Source organism: Candoia aspera, chromosome 2, assembly GCF_035149785.1.
Source record: "Candoia aspera isolate rCanAsp1 chromosome 2, rCanAsp1.hap2, whole genome shotgun sequence".
Taxonomy (NCBI): Eukaryota; Metazoa; Chordata; class Lepidosauria; order Squamata; family Boidae; genus Candoia; species Candoia aspera.
Window position 1 is genome coordinate 137,467,907 of NC_086154.1, and position 21,921 is coordinate 137,489,827.

Consider the following 21,921-nt stretch of genomic DNA (forward strand, 5'->3'; position numbering starts at 1 on the left):
GAACAATTTTTCCCACAAAATCCTCTGGGATCTGACCCAAACTGTACTGTATAAAAACTCAGAGATGACTCCGATATGAGAAGTACAACATTAGAACTGAAATGCAAGCAGATAGGAAGATGATAAAATAATTTACACCTAAGCTGCTGTATACAGTATAACAGGGCTATAAAAGTGCAAAGGGACATTTGAATGTATACACACAGGGCAATGAATATGCAGAGACGTTGCATACAATGATCCAAGGATAAAAATAGAAAGTTATTCATGAGCATCATGCCAATAAATAGGTTGAGAAGATGCTCCAGTGAGTAACATCCATATACAAAGTCAGGAAAGCAATCTCAAATGCATATACATGAGTAGAGAGCAAATACACCAAGGAAATCTCTGTTTTCTGTTACAACATTGTTACAAAAGTCAAACTGCAAGTTTGTCTTAAGAGAACAGACAGCATTGATTTTTGTGTATAAGACAGGACTCTCCTTGTCCCTAGCCATGTTGTGAATATTTAAGTATTTCAATTGTATAAATATTTATATGCTGTCTACTGCTAATACCAGTAAAACAATAAATCATCCATAAAGCCACAGAACAGACAAGAATTAAACGGTATCAAATAGGCCATCCCAGCAACCACCCTCTCAATAAGGTGCTGTCATTGTTATGGGTCGCTTTCCTCTCCAAGTACTGTACTCTGTTGACACTGCTTTTGGGAAAAATAACACAGGGGCCATCCTGACCTTGAGGGCAAGCTGTTCCAGAGTGAGGGGCCTGTGCCAGAGCAGGCCAGGCCCTCCCCTTACCTCCTGGGGTAGGAACCTGGCACATGTCATCTTAGCCTGTACATATTGGACAAACTTTTGTTTGAACTGAGTATTAAAAAACTGAGTATAAAGGACTGAGTATTAAATGTTGGAATTATCAGGGGTCAACTCAGCATTGTCTCATAAGCATAAGGGGGTCTTTCTAGTAAACGGACCTCTATTGTGCTTGTGGGATGTCACATGGGTCACCTGATTTCCACTTCCTCCTTCTTGGGTTTGGGGATTAACAATCTCCATTACGTCTTGGGCACACGTGGTGCTGCAGAATGCAGCCCTCGTCCTTCCATCTCGCTTGCACACAGACATTTCTATTCCACATAGAAATGTGTCTACAAAGAACCAGTGATGAATAAGTGCTTTCTACTACAAAGCTGCTAGTATCCAGATCTACCAAATAAATGTAAGCTACCTTTTCCCCCCCTCTTCATCTAACTACTGTGTGAAGAATGAATTATTTTCTGAATGTAATTAAGCTTAATGTGCAAGTTTTGGTTCACACTTCTACTCTGCAAGATTGTTGTTAGCTGCTTGGAGTTCATTTATTAACCTTTAAAACCTCCATCATTAAAGATGTATTTATGTGGCAACAGCAACTTGCAAGTCCTGGAAGGGTGGAGTTGACCCAGAGTAAGAGTCTGTTGTTGGGGGAGGTATTCCCCATAAATGCAATAAAGCATTGTGTACAGATTTGCCACGCTGTGGTGTATGCAGTCCTTTGTACCTCTGTCTTCAGCCCTCCATTACTCCAGGGCACAGAGTCTCTGGTTCTTCCGTCCACATGTTTATGCATTGTTCTTACTGTAGAGAGAGGCCAAAGAAAGACAGAACGATAAGCCATATCACCAATGTTGGTTGTAGTGATTTTATTTGGAATTCTCCCATACATATTTTATTGTGCACTTCCTTAGTTTCTATTACATAGTTCTGGTGAACTAATATTTCAGTGCACATAAATAGCCAAGTCCAAAATGTGACTGAAGTCTCTCTCTGGGCTTTCAGCATCCATTTTGTTGGATGAAAATTTAATCATTAGAACTTGGACACTTGCAACATGCTTCATTAGCGGTATGCTCAAAATACTGTTTTGCTAGTTTAAAGATGTAACATGCTGCTGTTTTGCCAATTTTTGGCCAGATCGTACCTTCCCCGGCCTGCTGGTTTCTGATGTGTTGTATCTTTAATTCCTGCCATATCCTGTCATCCTATAGATACTCAGGGGGTTGATTCTGGTTCTCCTATCCCACCCCCTTTTTTTCATTTTTCATTTGCTTTTAAACGGAGGAGCCTTTATTTATTTTTGTTCCTCTGTCTGGGCAAACTCAGAAATGTGTTTTCTGTATATTTTGGTGGACAGAGCTGAACAGACAAGTCCAGGGCAGAGTGGCTAAGAATCCTTTCCTGCTTTTTACATACCAACATGAGAAGAGATGAGTGAAGCAAATGAAGATGGAAGTGGTTCAGGCTTAGCAGAGGATGGACACCACACTGAGGTCCTTCAGAAATCAGCAATGGCCTCCTGTGGGCTTAGCCTTCAGGCCTTCAGTTTACAGTTCAACAGTCCTGGTCTCCTGTTCCCTCTAGAGAATATGGTAGCCTGAGTCCCCCCTACAGTTTCCTTAGTAGTCTTGGTGTTGCTAGAGAGAATGGCACTTAACCACTTAAGTGGCACTTTACCATTTAAAGATGTCTTCACTATGAATGTTATTCTAAAACCTTTATCTCTTTCCTGCCAATACGGCATAGTCAGTTTGGAGATGTTTCAGATTGTGGTTTTGCTTAAATATCCAAGCTCTTTTTAGCTTCGGTTTCTTCACTGACTGTGGAACTTCCGTTTGAAGACCAAGAAAAGCCACTGCCATAACTGTCCCCAAATTGGTCACCTCTGCAACACATAAACCACAGCTAAATGCCCTGCTGAAAAGTTTAGCTGATGCTGGAATAGCTGTCCACAGGTCCACAGTACAGTGCTACGTATGATCTGCATGGGAGAGTTGTCAGTAGAATTTTTTTTCTCCAACCTTATCATATAAGCCCTTGTTTAAAATATGCAAAAGAAAATCTTGCTAAGCCTCTAGTGCAGTGTTTCTCAACCATGGCAACTTTAAGATAGGTGGACTTCAACTCCCAGAATTCCCCAGCCACCATGGGGAATTTAGCAGGGCTGGCTGGGGAATTCTGGGAGTTGAAGTCCACATGTCTTAAAGTTGACATGGTTGAGAAACACTGTTCTAGTGCTTTGGAACAAAGAGTGATGAAACAAACATTGAAGGGTATGACCACAACCACATAATACATTTGGAGGAAAAAGGGACAAGGGTGGCACAGGAAATATTGTCCAGAGGAAAGGAAGAATGGATTCAAATAAATATCAACTTCTACTAGAGATTAAAGTTCCACAATCAGTGAAAAAAAAAACTAACTCCAAATCAACTTTTTAGGACAGAACATGAATGTTTTGGAATAGCCTTCACAGTCCCCAGACTTTTATACTACTGAAAATCTGTGGGATGATCTTAAACATCTTGGGGGGGAGATGGGCAGTAATAGAAATTTGGATAATAAATAAATAAACAAACATGCAATGCACACAAGAAGACCTAAGATTATTTTTGAGTTAGAAGAATTCTGCCATGAAGAATGGGGAAAAGAGTCGAAAAGCAAATATAGAAAGACTTTTAGCCAGCCACAGAAATGTTTTGAAGCTGTTATTTCTACCAAAGGAGGTATTTCAAAAAGGGTGTCTAAACCTCTGCACCCGGCACATTCACCTTTTTCTTATTTTGAATAAGAAAACAAATGCACATAAATAGTAAGAGAAATTTTCAGAAAGATGTTATGTATGATATAGAGGTTGTGTTGGCTTCAATTCACTCTGTTCACTTAGGCATTAATTGAAATATACAGTTTAACTCTGGGTGCCTAAACCTTTGCATACAACTATACAACATGAAATGTCCTGGAGGCCTCTCATCAGAGTTCCAATCAGGTGAGTCCTGATTAGCTTTTTCTACATCAGCCAAGATTGACTAGCCTCTTCCACTTGTTAGGGCCAACTCTGTATTTAGGTTTATCTAAATTATCTTTCAGACAAGTTGTAGAGGTTTATGTTTTGTCAGGATTATTTTAAGTAGTTTGCAGAGGAGCTAAATTTTTGCATGGTGCTACTTTGATTTAAGCTCAGCTGTTTTCCTAGTACTGTTTTCATACAAGTTCAGTAAAACTGTCATCAGAATCAAAGAGAAATAAGATACGGATTTAAGAGAGGAGGGGACAGGAAGTGGATGTTCATGCTAGAAACTGAAACTAGCTTTTGTGCAACATGCATTTGCAATTTGCATGTAATATTGATGCTGTCTAGAATATAAAACAGCATTCATGTATGAACAGAAATAGTATGCCATAGGGCTTAGCTTTATTTCATGGGTGAAATTAAGAGTGAATAAATTGAAAGCTTTGCACTAATTTATAGATAGGAAGAGATCTGCCAAAGAAGTTGCCCTTTCTCATTGTCCATTATATTTTACAATGGCATCTGAAACAACTTCTGTCTTGCATCTGGGAACTGACTGGCTCTCTAAGAGATTCTAGACCAAAAACCTATAAATGTCTCAACCAAAAGGTATTGGATAGCTATTCCATTTTTTCCCCTCCATAACAGATTTTCTGGAAAGGCAAAAAGACTAAAAACAAATGATTGCAAAAAAGACAACATTGTATGAAAGCTCACCTCCTCTCTATCTGTGCCTCCATAAAATTCTCTGAATGTGAGAGGGCGATTATATATTAAAAGCCTCATCTAAAAGCACCCTCTCTCTTTCTGGAGTATTGCCAAAGCAATTTCCAGACAAATTGTTGGAAATTTCTGCCACAGGCAAGAGGGTTACCTTTTAATTAGCTTGCTCACCTGTTGGCCAGGATATTAAAAGAACAACAGTTGTACCCGACATCACTATTGATTGATGTATTCTGTTAGAAAGAGCCCCTTGGCATTTAAATGAACCCCCCCCCCCCTTTCCTCTGACTGCTGTATAGATAAGCTACTATTCCAGCTTGTCCACTTCTGGTGGGAGGGGAAGGGATGGACCACTACCTGCCTGACATATTAATAGAATGTAGACAGCTGAAGCTCCATGCACTACAATATTTCCATGCTAAGAAAGAAGAATAACTTGATTGGTTAAACATCAAGGAGGTAGACAGATTGAAAGAGACAAAAACAGAGCATGTCAAATATTGCAATAATGCTAGAGGACTGGGGAGTGGAGAGAACTCCTTTTGGGATGCATCCTTGAAAGGAATAGGTCTGCAGGCAGCTTCTATCCAGCATCCTATTCCTGCATGTGTTGCACTGTTGTTTGTATTGTATGCATCAAGGGAGTGGGACAAATTTTATTTATGTATTTATTTATATGATTTATACAGCCACCCATTCACATGTGGCTTACAAAGATTAAAATACAAAAAAACCCCCCACCACACATAACCCTGTAATGGTATGTGGGAATCACCTTGGGAGACAGAAGGCAGAGCTGCAGACTAGGCAACGATCAGATAAGGCAGCTGAGTCCGCAGAAGGAATGGGGGCATGGCAAAGGTCTCAGAAGGGACCCTCCCTGGTTTCTTCAGCTGTAAAGATGAGGGGGGAGAGATGTACTTTCAGACTTGCAAGATTCTGTTAATGTAGTCTTACAATAAAGTTAGAACTTGTACATCTGGGTGTGCTTCTTGTCTGAAATACCTTGCAAGGCTGACAAACCCCCAGTGCCCAAGGACCAACAATAACCCCACTTACTGAAAATGCACATCAATAACACCAGGATTATCTACCCACCTGACCCAAATGCCTGGGGAAACAGCCAAGTCTTCATTGCCTTGCAAAAGGCTAACAGGGTGGGCCTTTATCAGTGGCCTGCCTGCACTGAAGTGTGGACTTGATTTTTAGGCCCTTCAAGTGCTATCTTGTTTGGCCATCTGCTGTCAAATTACTGTAAACTGGTCAATCATCTGAATGAGTGACCTTAAAACAATATCTGGTCACAGTTTGGTACTTCTCAAAATCTTGTGTCTTAATGCCCCAAGATGGCTTCTTTAAACATAGTACACATATTGATGAACTCCCAAGTTTAAGATCTGAAATTGTCAGAAGATCCTTGATCCTTTTTATGACTCTTAGAAACAAAATCAGTCAAGTAATGACTAGTTGAATTATGGAAAATAAGGAGGCTCCTGCAAATTAATCTTTCCTTGTATCCTAATTTGGATTACCTTGATACAGGCCTTTGATACTTTTCAGTTTAGCTCACAGGCCTGACTGCCAGAAGTTCAGAGTTGCATGGGCAGTGCTGAAATGGCTCTTTTGTTTCCTGCAAATGAGTTTTGTTAGAAGCATTCTGAGAAGGCAGTACAGTTCCAAACTCTACACTCCTAGAGAAAGAGGCCTAAGGTTTTGGACCCACCAGATTGTGAGAGGCCTCTGTCCTTCTTGTGTGTCGCTCCAGAGTTATACCAGTGTGAATGATGCTGGTTTGTGCAGCGGAAGGGAAGCACAGCGGGCGATGGCTGCTGTATAGAGCCTTCACTTTTAGAGCTACCTGGGGCTTCATAACATAAAAAGCAACATGAGTCTTACTGGATTTGAAACAGGAGCTGAAGTATCTTCAAAGAGTGCTTTTAAGATCCTATGGAGCCCCACGTCAGCCACTTTCTCACTGGGACGAACACACGCGTGACAAGAACGCATGAGTCTGTGCACACACAGTAGTGTGTGGGCAGGGGCCGAGAGCACTGTTACTTGGGCATAAAAATGTTTTCTGTGCCCCAGCTTGCTGTAGCCATTTGGAGGATGGTGACGCTGCACAGTGCTAAAAAAACAGAGACCACTGCTTGAGAGGGACCTAATTAAGTCTTCGATCCGGCTGCCTCATCTGCCTCTCCGATGCCAGGCCTGGCATTAAAATGAACAGAAGGGGCCGTTGGCTCGGCATCCGGTGGCCGGCCCCGCACTGTGTGCCAGCCCGCCTTGTCGCGCCAGGCTGCTTTTCTTCTCCCCCTGCCTGCCAATCAGTGGGTCTAAAGTGAACCTGCTCATCAGAAGAACATTTGGCACATGAGCACACACACACACACACACACACACACACACACAACTTCCATTTGTGAGTCAGATGATTTGTTGTTTTTCTCATCCTTCACTGAAAACAAGTGCAAACGACCTAAGTGCAGTTCTGCTCTTTATACTAAGGCTATTCCTACCAGAGTTCTTTTCAAATCTTGTTCACAGTAATCTTTCGACTTTGCCTCCCTTGAACATCTTTCCTTTGTTCACCCTGTCACCGCTGAACTATTGATTGCAAGCGCCTTGGGAGCAGGGAACACTTTTGGTGGCTAATATATTTTTTTTAAGTGCCATTGACAGCAGGGGTCTGAGACTTGTGGCCCATGGGCCACATTAACTCCCAAGTCATTTTCCCTGGGCTGCAAAACTACTCCATAGGTCCTGAGGATACTACCTAATGAGACCAAGGGGGTGAGCACTGCGTAGATACCCAGGTTGGGCTACAGAAAATGTTCCAGGAAAAGGAGCAGGCTGGAAATGGTGGCCTCAGCCTGACTTGGTGGCTCTCTTGACCACCTCAGGAAGCTTGGCTGGCCAGCTGCACAGTCAGTGCCCTGAAGCGCCTTGCATCAAGTAATGCTGCCCTCTGAGTGATCCTGCCTGCACTGGGCCCTCCAGGCAGCGACAGTGAAGCTTGGTCTGGAAAGACAGGCCAGGAGGCTGGAGGGGGTGCAGCATGGGGGTGCTGGGAAGGAGGCAGTGGCTGAGCAAGAGGGCCGAGTCCAGCTGCCCCACCATCAGGGTTTTTCTGCCAGTCAAGGGGTGGAAACGAGACTGAACAAGCAAACAATATCTCTCTGCTAGGCAAATGGAAGAATGAAAGACGGCCAGGCAGGGTGAGAAACAAATGAGAAAAAAGACCCAGGAAAGAAAGATGGCTCTGCTCAGCAAGGAGGGAAAAGAAAAAGAAAAGCAGGACTTCGGCACCTCTTAGTAGCATGAGTTTCCTAGACTGTATCATCCTAGATAGGATCTTTGAAAGATTTACATAAGTAAGTAAAACTACTACTGAAACAGAACGTTGGTGTTCTGGTTAATGGAACAGACTGCCAGCTAAGAAGCCAAAGTGAAATGTCTCTGTCTTCGTAAGTTGCTCTATTTAGTTTCAATACTTTTATGCTTAATGGCCTGTCATGATATGCTTCATGTTTGACTCACTGTTTTCATATCAATATATAAAAAGGCTTTGATGTTGCAGCTTTTGAGCTAATAAACCCATCCTGAGATAGCACTCTGGATGATTTGAGAGTGTTGGCACTATATACATATGTTGGCTTCATTTGTTACATGAACCCATAGTTTGTTTGGATCACAGTTCACTGCAGTAGTGGCTGAATACAAACACTAATCATGGTTTACAAATCATTAACGGTTGAGTTTATTTTCCATAATTATGTTTTACAAACCCATATGACTTGGCTACTGCATCATGCTAACCCCAAACTAAGCAAACAACATTACAGCTTAGCTTGATAAGGTCTTGGTCTGTCTCAGACCTTTTTAGCCCTTGGTTGTGGCAAGGAGAGGCTAGTGTGATGTGGGGGCTAAGAGTGCTAGGCTGTAACTGAAATGAGCCCCTTGATTCTGAAGCCATTAGTGGACAGCTAGGACCACTGAATGGAGCAGAGCTTAACACAGTGAAAGATGCGCACAGAAATAGAATATTATCTAAAATAGCATTAATGAGCACGTTAGAGAAATATAGGTTATTGATCTTACACACTTAGCCCACCCAAGCACAAAGAATTACACTTAGACAAAGTGGGTTCGAAAGTAAGTAAAAAGAAGTCTTACTGATTTATTTGGTACAGTTACATCCATCTTAGAAGAAATGGTTCTTTCTTTTCTCTAAATTGAATTGACCCTCAGCCCTCATTGCTGCTGAAGGCTGTGTGGAGAAAGGGGCAAAATCCTGACTCTAGGCCCAAGCATGTGGCCCAGAGCTGGAAAGAGCACACAGCTGCATGGTGCTTCATTCCCTGATGGTGAAGAAGGAGGAAGAGGAAGTGAGGAATATGGGAGGGGCAACAAACAGCTTCCTCCAGAAGCACATGGAGAATTTGTATCCTAAAACAAACTCATCCACATGCTAATGAGGCATGCTGATTTGCTGATACCTCCAACAGATTTGAGCTTGACTCTTACTGACCTTATGGCCATGTAGTTCCTTCGGCAACACTATGGAAGTTGTTTGGCACTGCCTTCTTCTGGGATAATTTTTCAGTTTCCCAAGCCTACAATCCTGGGTTTTTCTGGTGGTCTTCCATCTCAGGTCAGACCCTTCTTAGCTTTTTCAAGCTTAGCCAAAGTTGAATGAAGCTAACTTATTGAAGTTTTTAGAATATATAAGGATAAGGTAAGGATCATAGAAGCATGTAAAGGTGCTTGGAACTGAGGTTCAGTTAGACCAAGATTCTTTTTCAATAATGGACAGCCAGATGACTCCAATAGAAGAGAATAACTGTGGAGTCCTTGGTGTTCTCTGAGCTTGGTTGTTTGCCATATGACTGGAAAACTCACATGTTCAAGCTTGGTATGAAAGTGTTGGTGTCCTCTTTTTACCTGCCACTAGCATCTAGTGTTTTGGGATATATTCCTTTTGTGTCTATGGAGAAGCAACATTTGCGATATCACAACAGGAGACTGTTGAAAACAGGATATAAGCGGACTTCTGAATAAACAGAGCCTGTTTGTTTGAAGCCGTGCTTAGCCACTAAGCACTTGACTGATATCATGTTGCAAATGGGGAACACTCCAGATCGTATTAGAGTGATGCTATTAACCCAGCTAAATCACTCCGTCTCTTTCAGCCTGGCCTGTTTTAACAATAGAAAGTGGTTCCCCCATATCTGTTTCCTTGAGTTGTTGGAGAAAGTCCCAAGGTACATGTGAGAGAAGTATTTAGTCAATAATGGTTAAGCCAGGACTCTGATGGTAAGAGATCTGAGGGTTTTTTTTAACCTACAAGCCAGACTGAAGTCATAATACAATAGTGAGTAATGAGTACTAGTAGCTCAGTATTAACAATGAATAGCAGTGCCATATTATTTGGGAATAACCATTCAATTCTTTGAAAAAACACTGTTTAATAATAACACGAACAACTAGAAACATGGCTAAGTTCCAACTCTTGATGCTGGGCCTGTTTGCAACTGCCCCATCACCTCCCATTTTCATGATCTGGAATCCCCAGCATGGCACCCATGGGCACCAGTAGGCCATGAACAATTCCCTTACCAGGCCCCCAGACCTCTGGTACACATTTTACTGTTTAAAAATTACTATTTTAAGCAAAACTAAAAAGGAAGCTGATGTAAAACACTGCTTTGAGAGCAATCTTTGTTTCCATAGTGCTGTTGATTTCTGCATAAGCCCTTAGAAAATAAAAATGGGTTGTTATGACCCTGTTTTTGTTTGTGAAGGTACCCACTGGCCTTGAAAAAAGAAGACAAAAGAGAATATTGTGGATGGTTAGAGAATGTGATAGCTGCCAGTTTGCCTTCTGTTGAATGGATATTCTGTGACTGGCTACTTGCACTATTTTATGAATGGGCATACTCCCCAAATATCAGATGTGCTTACTGGTCCAAAAATGTTGGGGACTCCCTGCTCTTGATGGTCATTTGCAACCATTCCAAATGCAGGGCCTTCTACTTTGACCATAACCCATAAGTCACTCATATCAAAAGGCTGCAAGACAAGCTGGGTGTCTGTGGGGTCTCTCCTGCTCACTCTTTTGAGAGGTGTCTCCCCCCATCCCCTGCAAGTTCTTGCCTGATAGCACTCTGGAATGTGACAGAATATGCCCAGAGGTGACTATTAGTGCTAATGAGAAGACACGACCTTCAATAAACCTGCCTGTCCTTTGATTAACAAAGGAATCTCATGCATCCTGTCTATACCACTGCTATATTTCACTGCAGCGCCACAGAGTTTTGTGGGCACACCCTGCTTATATAACTTACTGCCCCAGGAGATTTGTCTGGCATCTTTCTTAGTGGTTTTTCAATGCCTCTTTTTAAAAATTTGTGCTAGTTTCAGTCAGCACTTAAAAGTTTATTTAGTGGACTCTTATCTGTTATTCAGTTCACGTGTTTGTTTGTTTGTTTAATACATTGAGCAACTTAAGATTTCAACAGTTCAATGTTGTTTTTCAATCTCTATTGTTAATTGCCATGGATGAACAGGGTCTAAATCTTACACTGGACAAAATGCATATTTGCATTGCAAACACCTCTGTTCTGCAGACTTTGTGATCAGAAGCTAATAGTATTAGAGAAGCTCTAACTTCATGGATGAAAATGACCAAAGCCAACAGTCTGGAAGGCCATAAATGTTCTGAATTTATAAAATGCATTATATCACCAGGCTCTTGGGTAAGAACCATACTCAAAGGTTAAAACAAATCAATCTGGTTCCCTAGTTCATATGATGGAAGGATAGGATGTACTTTTTAGCAGGTATGAAGTACTGGTGCTCCATGAGTGGACCCCATAGGGGTTTGATTTTCATGATCATCTTCCTTATGGTTGCTGTGGAACAGAGGAGAGATTCTGCTGGGTGGAGCTTAGTAACAGAGGGTATGATTTGCCTGCAGGAGGCCATATATCTCTATGGCATGGTTGGGAAGAAGAATTTCTGCCTGAAACCTGTGGCTTTTTGGCATTAACAATACTGTGTTATATGGATCAGTAGAAAACAGTTCCCTATATTCCTTCATTGTGAAGACCAAAAAATTGGACCAAGACTATATGAACTGGGCTACAGCATCCATGGTGCTTTTCATTCAAGTCCCATGCCAGAGGTTCAAAATGGGGCACTCTGCTTCATAGCCTACCCAAAAACTCAGGTGGGATAGCATCATGTCCCAGAACAGCACTATACCTACAAGTCTCTGTTATTTCCATTCCATAGGGGCATCACTGAATTGGAAATGAAGACTAGTCAACACAGCTAGCAGACATCATTTCATGAGGTCCCTTGACCTATAGCTTCTATCTCCTTGTCTTTCTGTTCACTCACCCTGGATGCTAGGAAGGCCTTAAACTGACACACTCATTTTCAAAATTCAGACACTGAGAAGTATCCCTAACTGAGCCACACAGAGATATTTCTGGCTGGCTTCATTGAAAGCATCTGTGCAAAAATTCATAAGGCTCCATCACAATACCAAACTTGCTGGCATCTTCTCATTTGGCCCAGCTGGCCTGAGCAGACGGCCCTGTAACATCCCACGTTGGCTGGGCTATGTGAGTGTGGTGAAAGGAAGATGAGGCCCATGCCATGAGTCAGGCTTTATGGAGGTAGAACTGCCAGGGTTGGCTGTGGAGTCCAGGGGTGTGCACATAAGTACCTGTTGGAATGTTCCTATCACACGTGAGGTCCTTCTTGGGAAGAGTCTCAGATCACGAGAGGCAAAATAATACAAACAACTGAATTGTGGGGGAAAGAACATTCAATTAGTGGATTTCCTTACTTGAAATCCTGCACTGTCATGTTGAGATCATCAACTAAACTACAATGATTTAGAAAAAACGTTCTTCTTATAAGGCAAAGGACCATAAACTTGAGTGGGATAACAGTACTGAATACAGATAGATAAGCCTTAAGATCATTTGATTTTATTTATAATTACAGAATGACAAATGTATTATTTCTAATGCATTTAGATAAAAATGCTCTGCTTATTCTCAGAACATGTCTTAGAGTGCTTATTTATTCATTGAAGTTTTCTACATATTATCTTATTCTGTTATCTTAATAGATAAAGCAAAGTAAGCTTTGCAAGGTCTCAGATCACCACTTCCAGCTTTTCTGCTGTTTAATTAATGTGAGCTTTAAATATACTAAGCTAGGTACATGGACTGCCCTCATTAAAATATACATTATTTTCTCCCCTGAGCCAACATTTAAACTTCTGGGGCTTTCCCTCTCCTGCTACTCTCACTTTTCTTTCTTTCCTGCATAAATTTATGTGGTGTATTTTGTCTTTGAGTTCTTCCAGGGATGTAGATACTTACAGACTATTCAAAGCTGCTTCTCTGAGTGGGATATAAATCAGGATAAACATGCCACTAAATAAAATATGACAACCTAAGAGTGTATTTGGTTTAAAATAGATCTTGAATCATGTGATATGAATGAACTCTATTATTTGACACGGATGTATGGACTCACTGCTCTAGGCAGCTGGACTGGGGAAGGAGTCCAGTGAATGATATGATGCAGATCTGTTGCAGAAGTGAAACAGGCCTGGTCTTTAAATAGCACTTGTTTATAATTCTACCCAAGTTACGCAGAAATAACTCCATTGAATTTGATGATAAATGGATTTGGATTGTGGGATAAATCTGCCTAGGACTATGACTCTGGTCTAACATCCTCCAATCTTGTGTCCTCCTGTTGTGTTATACTACAAATCTTATCATCAATGGGGGATTACTGAACATTGGGGTATAGAAAAAAAATTATTTCTTCCAAGATGAGGGCTGCATTTGGCCTTTGAGTCTTGTGCCTAGGACTATACTTCTAAAGACAGGGCATGGGGCCAGACAAAAATGATGCAATTTGATGTATAATTAAATTAAAATCAAGTATAGTTAATATGATTACTCTCCATCTAAATGATTATATTTAAGAATTTCTCCTTCTGTTGTATACAAATAAACTTTTATTAACAACTTTTGGAGGTTTCTGAGGGCCGCACCCAAAGCTTGTTTTGGGGCCAATCCAGTCCTGTGACCTTAACTAGGTCATTTCTGCTGAACATTTATTTATTCATCAAATCTATATGGCTGCCCATTGCACAAATGTGACTGGGCACTGTACAATAAAACCAACAATTAAAACATTCTTCAGATGTTGAACCCAGCCTAAGTTCTCCGTTGGGGGTTATCTTAAGGCTCTGAAGAGGTTGTTGAATAACAACTACCAGTAGCTTTAGCCGGTATCATCAATGATAAAAGTGAGAGAAATTCAGAACATCCAAAGTTCCCAATCCCATTGTGAAAAAAAACATGTAAAGGATGAAATTGCTGTGAGTATTCAAATTGTGGCCTCCATCTGGACAGCTTCAGATGCGTCTTTATGATTGTAAAAATCACCCTCCCAGAAAAATCTACAACCTTGAAGAGCACCTATCGCATACAAAGTTGCTTCTCCCTTTAATATGGAACCCGGTGCTCAGGGTGTTTCCTTCCCATCATTCTAGAACCTCAGAGGTCTTCTTTGCCCCCACTGCCTTCTGCATTCTTGGCCAGTTAATGATTAAGCAAACCACTGACTGGATAATTGCAGAGAACACGGGTGGCTGCTATTATCTCTGGGACTCAGTCTGTTATTGCAGAACCATTGTGGCAAGTAATGACTCCATTGCAGCTGAGCGAACATACTAATTATCTGGAGTGAGAAATGTTCCTCAGGATCCCCTAGTGGGGCAGGTTAGATGCTGAAGGCCAGCTTGTGACAAAGGTCTCCTGGGATGGTTTAAGCAGAAGTCACTGTTTTTAATTCCCTGCGTTTATTCACCAGTGTCCTACCAAATTGCATGAGATATGTTCACAGGTTCATGCTTGGATACTCTTGAGATTGCTGTAGTGAGGAGGGTCAGCCCTGATATTAAGCGGAATGAGGCAACTGTCTCAAGAGGAAGATAGGTACAGTGATGGCAGCTTCCCAGTGGTCCTCCTGTGTTCCCTGGGCACTCCCCTCTTTTGGAGTAGGGAGTTTTATGTGCTACACAATCTTTCCTGCACCTCCTTAACTGACTTGCATCCTTCAGGGGTAGTGGAGGACATGACTGTCAACCCAAATGGCATCTGCAGATGGAACAGAAAGAGGTGCCTCAGGCAGAAAAATGTCTTGGGCCAACCCTGCTAGTGGGCAAATCCTACTAGATATAACAGGCCTTAGTTCTGAGTACAGACATGGTGGGATGAGAAGCAAGCAACCCAGCCATTTTCAAGTGTAGGACACATTTGAGGACACATTCTCAGAAGAAGAAAAAGTCTGCTATGTGGAAATCAACAGAATGCACTTCTTTAGGAGAAAATGTACAAAGAATAATGAAACTAGCCTTGCTGAACTTGGTGCCCTTGGGATGGGTTTCAGCTACAATTCTCATCATCCCTAGCCAACACAGGTACTGACTTTGGAGGATGATGGGCATTTCATTATAATGTACGTGGAGTGTATAAGATAGTGGCAGTCTACTGTTACCTTTTTCAGAGCTGGCAGAAATGGGGTGGATGGATGAGCAGGTGATCTTGTCCTCGATGAATAATATGCTTTTGGTCGCACATTAAGTGGCATGGCACTGCCAGCACTGAACAGACAGTAGAGGTATGTGCCAACTGTCACTTCCTGTTGCTGCTCAGGTGAGAGTGAGGGGGTACTTAAGGCCTCTTGCTTGAGATAGCTCAACCTTTAACTATGTCCCTGCTTAAAGATCTGGTCTTCAAATTCTGAATTAAATTTAGCAGGTTGTTTGACTGCCCTATAAAGGGTATGAAGTTGGCTCTGTTATTGCTGCTTGACTGTTTTGTTCAGCCTATGGGATGAAGAACCCCGTCTGCATTTGTTGAGCAATCACAGAACACCCTCCTTCATAGCTGCTGGGCCACCAAAGATCATGGCTGATGGTCACAGTGGCTCAGGTTGTGGCAGCTTCTCTGGCACCCCTGGAGAGGAGCAGCAGGATCTATGGGTCTAGCCACTGCATGAAGGCTAGCCATGCCTTGCCATTTGCTTGCTTTTCCAGTGTTGTGCTACTGTCCGCTTTCAGGCCCAGCAGGATAAAACTAAACATGGGATGGCGATGGGGTAAAAATATGTACCACACTGGTATAGTTTCATGCTTGAGGTTTGAACACGGTTGTACACCTGCCATTACAGTTACCACCTCTACCTGATGATAGGGGGTGAGGGAGAGGATGATGGGGGTGAGGGAGAAGAAAGTTGGGCAGTTCAGTTTTGGAGAGGACATCTTTGTCATTCATTATGCGCATTAGACCATGAGAGAAAAGAGTTAATCTGCAAAGTCCTCATGTATCACAAGTTCCCCAGATTCACATGGGACAGGCTGTAGTTTTCCTTTTGCAAACCTTTCTGCAGTTTGACAAAGCAGCTTGATACTATTTCTTGAATAGGATTATTATTTTTGGGGGGTGGGAGGAATGCTTCAGTATTTGTTACAGTAATATTGTGCCATCCCCAAAAAGGGTCTATGCCATCTGTCAGAGGAAGGCCAGACGAAACTACCAGATCTTGGCAGCTCGGACTTGGGGCAGCAGGGGATGGGTGTGTGTGGAGAGAGGAATCTTGCCCCAAGAGCAATCCATCTGAGACAAGGTTTTCAATCTGGCCCAGCTGGCATCTCTATGCCATCTGTAGGAATGAAATCTTGGTGCTTCCTCGGGGTTAATGGTTTTTAGATTCTGGCAACTAGCATGCCAATCTTGGAGAATTCCCTTCCATCTGTCATAGGAAGTTGAGGGGCAAAGTGCTGTATCTTGGCAGCTCCAATTGGGTAGGTTCTGCTCCAGCTTGAACCAGAGAAGAAAAGTTGCTGGCCCTGCCCATCTGGCTTCTCTTGGCCAGCTGGAGAAATGGCCTCTTTGCCACTGAGACCAGAGACTGTGGAGACTGAGCCATCAACCTGCAACTGGTTTCCTGGAACTGGTTTCATCCATCTGTAGACGATGCAAAGTTCTTCCATTGATCTCCAGCCATGTAAGGGTGAACTAGAAGTTTCTTCAAGAGAACCAGAGGGTTTTAAGAAATCTTCTGGTGCTTTTGGGCTGGGAGTAAACAAGGCCAGGCCTAAATTTAGGAATGGGAAATTCATTTGTTCCACCCAGCAGCTGAAACAAGTAGTACAACCAGTTCTTTTTCACATGGGAAGCTGGCCACACTGACCAGTTCTGCACTGATATTGTTTTCTCTCTTATTTTTAATTTAACAAAGTTCATTTTTTTACCAACTGTTGAGTGCACGAGAGTGACTGCAATTGCCTCTAAGTGTGCTAAAGATGTCAAGGAGAGATTATGTGAATTATAAGTCACTAATGTCATGAAATAGGTTACAAATGAAATAAAAGGATAGCCAAATATTGAACAGAATACACACACACACAGAGACTGACTGGGCATATATGTAGGAATGGCATTCAATGTAGAGCTGTCTTTGAATAGCCCCCCTATACATTACCATCAATCCACATGGTTTAGATAGCACTGCTTATCATTTTTAAATTTGATTTAAATTTGCTAGCCATTTGTTACCTACTTTTTTTCCCAAGGTGAATTACATCGTAAGAAAGACTTTCTAGGCCTGGCATATCCTGATCTACATAGAAGGATTGTCCCGTTGTAAGATCTTCAATGTCCTTCCTGCTTAGCCTGTCAACATGATCACTGGCTAGCAAAAGTGATAAAAGAACACTTACTGTATGGTAGACCCATTGCCTTCTTTGCGATGGTCCCAAGAGGTCGACAGTATGGCTGCTTTTAAAGGAATGGAGTTAAAACTTCATTTCTCCTCTCTGGCTTTTAATTTGTTTCTGAAGGGCATTTTAACTCTGTTTTGTCATAATTGGGTTTATCTATTTACATATAGTATGATTTATCTATCTTCGATGTTTATTGCTTATCCACACTGTGGGATGATTTGCAATTAGGATATGTGCTTCCACTGCTCCAGAACCACTCTCAGTTTAACATTAATATGTGATATATTTCATGCCCTTCTCCCCCCACCCCATAAATAAATAAAATGAAAGGTAGGTCAAATGCTTCTTGCTATAAATGTAACCTTTCTACTCTGTCCAAATTCACATGGCTATGCTACTTGCCTAAAAACAAAAATGACCCCGAAAACAAACACCCCCCCTCCAAAAATAGTGTTCCTCCCCAAAACAATTCTCCCAGGCAGTGATGACCCATCTAAGGATAGGGACAAATGCACCATTTCCCTAAAGGATACGATCACAAAGAATTTTATGAGCTATAGTCCACTTCTGTTGGAATACCTGTGAGGCTTTTCAGTAGTCAACTGCAGTAGTTAACTATTATTCTTTTAAGTTGTGCGTATGCTCATGTTGATCGTCCTGTTAAAGCAGTTGTGTTCAGCGCGGAGGAGCCTTCATGGATGCTGATTTGCAGAAGTGACACGACCGGGCGTCCTTGCAATGTCTTCCTCCCACATCACTTGCTACGAAGGTCAGAGCACCAATTTCCGAACGGAAGGAACTCCGGGGAGCAGTAAAAGTGCAAAGAGGACATGTCCTTGACATGCAGCCTCTTGAGTTTGGGTGACAAACTTGTCTCATTACAAAAGGCATCAGACCAAACTAGCTGTGATGCAGAACATTCCAAGTCCACTAGGAATTTGATCACAGCAGTGATTCTCCCAGCTATTTTCTATCCCATAAACATCTAGATCTATTTTTCTTGGGCAGAGGGAAGTAAATTGTCAAAATATACCTTCCTTACCTCTGCTGAGGAGAAATGGATCTGGGCATCTGTGTGGTTTTGACTGGGAAAATGGCCTGTTGGGAAAGGTTTAAACATTCCTCCCTTCCACTCCTTCTCCAGTCAAAATCATAGCTCTCCACAGCTATGTTTTGGTTAAGAAATCTAATACAATCCTGGATCTTGGGCAACCACAAACCATAAATCAAACCAACATCAGTTTGATTTTTTTCTCTTCTTACATGCATGGAATCACTAACCAAATTGCATCAGGAGCTCATTAATTATGCAAGCTGAATGAAACATTTGCACAACTTGCAGTACCAGTGTAATACTGGGGAGCTGTCAATTAGGCAGTGCCCTGAAGAATCCAGAAGGATGGTCCACACACTTAAGACACCATCAAGGGGTGGTTTCAGTGATAATGATGCCTGTTTTTTTTTACCAATACCACCAAGAAACTGACCTTTCAGTGTGACCCCTAAATTGGCAAAAGGCAATGGCTAGAGTTCACTAATCAGCTGATTAGTTGGAGAGCAACTGCTTTGAGCCCCCTCACCCCTTGCCTTGATTAGTGAACAGCTTTACCGGCAGACTGGGAGAAGATAAGAGAGAACTTGGGAATCTCTGAGAACTGGGCCACTAATACTGGCATAGTTTTCCATCTCAAACAGTGGCTATAGAGTATATGCTAATTAAGAGGTCCTCAAGTACCTAGGAAGCTGCTGTAGGACAAGTGAGACTATTTTCCTTTGATACTGTTGATTTTGTCAGCCCTTGAAGGTAGGCCAGACTAGGAAACCAAAGCCATGCATGCCAATATTACAATCTTGCAAGTCTGAATGTGCTTCCCTGCTACCTCCTTTTATTTCCATGAGAACTAGGGAGGGTCTTGTCTAAGACACTTCCTTAGGTTACAGTTCTGTCCCAGACTCAGGTTTCTCTTATCTGATCATTGTCTTAGTAGCGGCTCTTCCTCCTGTCCCTGAAGGCCATCCCCTCATCCCCCTACAGATTTTCAGGGCTTCATTTCCAAGCCCTACCTGAAGATACTAGGGAATGGACCCGAGGCCTTTTACATGTAAAACTAGTATTCTTCAACTTGATGGTGCCAGATTGCCAGTTCTGTACCTCTGTTGTGATTCTGGAACCAGCTGTATTAATACTTGTAAAAGGTGTTGAGTGCTCCTTAGTTTGGGGGCAGCCACCATGTATAACATCATCATACAAACTAGTCCAACATCTGTCCTCCTTGCAGCTTTCACCTTCTCTTCTCTGAGGTTTCTAACTGCATTGGTAAAGTCACAACAAGTTTGGAGGCAGCTCTCTTGGGTCCCTCCACCACCACCACTCTTCAAACTACTAAGGCATCTGATTGTTAAAGGCAGAACCAAATGCCCCTACTACAGCTATGGTGGTTATAATGCTGAGGTCCCAAGGGCTCATTTCATGAGTGACCTTACCTAGGATTTGAACCCAGCCTCTCCCGAGGCAATTAGTGGAGTGCATTAGCACAAGGTGTCACTAGAGCCCAATAAGAAAGCAACGACAATTTGTAACGGGCACAACATTTTCAAGAAAGCTTTATGCCTGGCAATTATTTTTTACGATTACACCTTTAACGTGACTTATCCTTAAGGACAAATTGAAAAAAAAACAACAACCTCGTAACTAAGGACTCGTTCCATGCATCCAGACAAACAAGGATTCTCTCTTGGGAGTTAGAAACGGGATGATGCGATTCAGCCTCCTTTAGCCAACCCTCAGACAGAAGGAGCCAGAGAGAAAGAAAGCCACACATATTGTTTAAGATTTTCTTTTCTTTAAAAAAAAGGGCAAAGAAAAAAAGTGAGACAATTAGGAATAATAAAATTCTACATAAAGCTGAGATCTACATGTTCTAACACCCGGTAATTGCTAAATTGCCGAACCATCTGCTGACTTGCTTTACGTAAATTATCAGCTATATATAAGTCTCTGTGCATCACAGACTTTCGGCGGCATAGACCTGATGACTTTGAATAGAGCTTGGGGACTCATTAAGCCTCTTTTACGAAATTTTAATTGTTTTCAGTCTTATTCTAGGAAGGCAGGGATACAGGTGAAGGTTTTTCCACTCATTCCTTTACAAACTGCCCCTCAACATATTTTTGATTACATTGCTTATAGGTGGTGGGATGTGAGGTGGGTGGCAATGGAGAAATGCAATTTATCTTGCAAATCTTGTCTCCTGCCAAGAGAAAACCATATTTTTCTTTTCACCCATGCAAGAAAGAGGGATCATTCTTAACAATTCCTGCAAGAGAGAAGGAATACTCTTCAACAATCCCAAATGACCATCAGTGAGCATTTGACCTGGGTCTCCAGCTAAGCTTGTCTGGATCACCTATTTAATGATGATATAAGATGTGATGTTATTGCCCCCCATTCCATTTTATTGGTTTCACTGTCAGGGCAGAACTGGGAAATGCTGAGAGTGATGACACATAACAGATACCACTGTTAACTCAAGACACCTTTACACCACTGCTGATTCTAGTCCCCAGTCTCTGACCAAGCAGTTGGGAGCTGGTCTACAATTGGCTTCCCTTCTGCATCTCTCAGAACACTGAGAAGGTTCAGAAAAAACAGTCAGTCAATCAATGATCAATAGGAGGTTGCAAATGACATCATTCAAATGGTGCCCTACTCCGGGCTATACCAGTATGGGAGCAACAAAAGTTCTCCCTTTAAACAAAAAGGAAATAACACAAATTTGCTAGAGCCCCACTCCCATCCATAACTATGTAACCTTAATGTATTTTTTGGTTTGCAAAACAAAACAAAATCAGTAGTTGCTCTGAGGGGAAGCTTCTTGGTTGCTTAGCAGCCATTCTTCTTGCACTGAGAAGCCTCTTGCATTGCAACATGATCTTGTCAGCAAATTTGGAGTGAGGCACTTTCCCCAGTAATTATAACACCACAGTTTTGCTTTTTGCTGTAGTGTTGGTTGGGAAAGAAGGGAGCTACTTTCCAAATAATAACTACAGATAGGTACCAGGAAAAAGATGATGAAACAGTGTGGGAGAGAGAGAAGGCAAAGTTTGCCTTGAGTTGGGGTGCCAGGAGACAAGGTGAGGCAACAGTTCCCGGCAGTGGGATAACAGACTACCTAATAGGGCCGCAACTGGGGGGGGGGGGCAACCGGGCCACCGTGCTGGGTGGGTGGTGCCAAAATTAGTGCTGGGGGGGGGGGCGCCAAAATGGGTGTGGAATCCATGTTTGCCCCGGGTGACACAGACCCTAGTTGCGGCCCTGCCTAATAGTTCTACAGAGCCACAGCAATTTAATGTTAAGTACTAGCTGTCCCCCAGTTTCAGATAAGTTATTGCAGCTTTATTTTTGACCTGCATGGTTTACTGTGGGCTCAATGCAACCATGAATACATTCATATATATATACATTTGTATTATATACCCACACATCTTTCTATATGTATATGTTTGTGTATGCTTAATATATTGTTTCTATG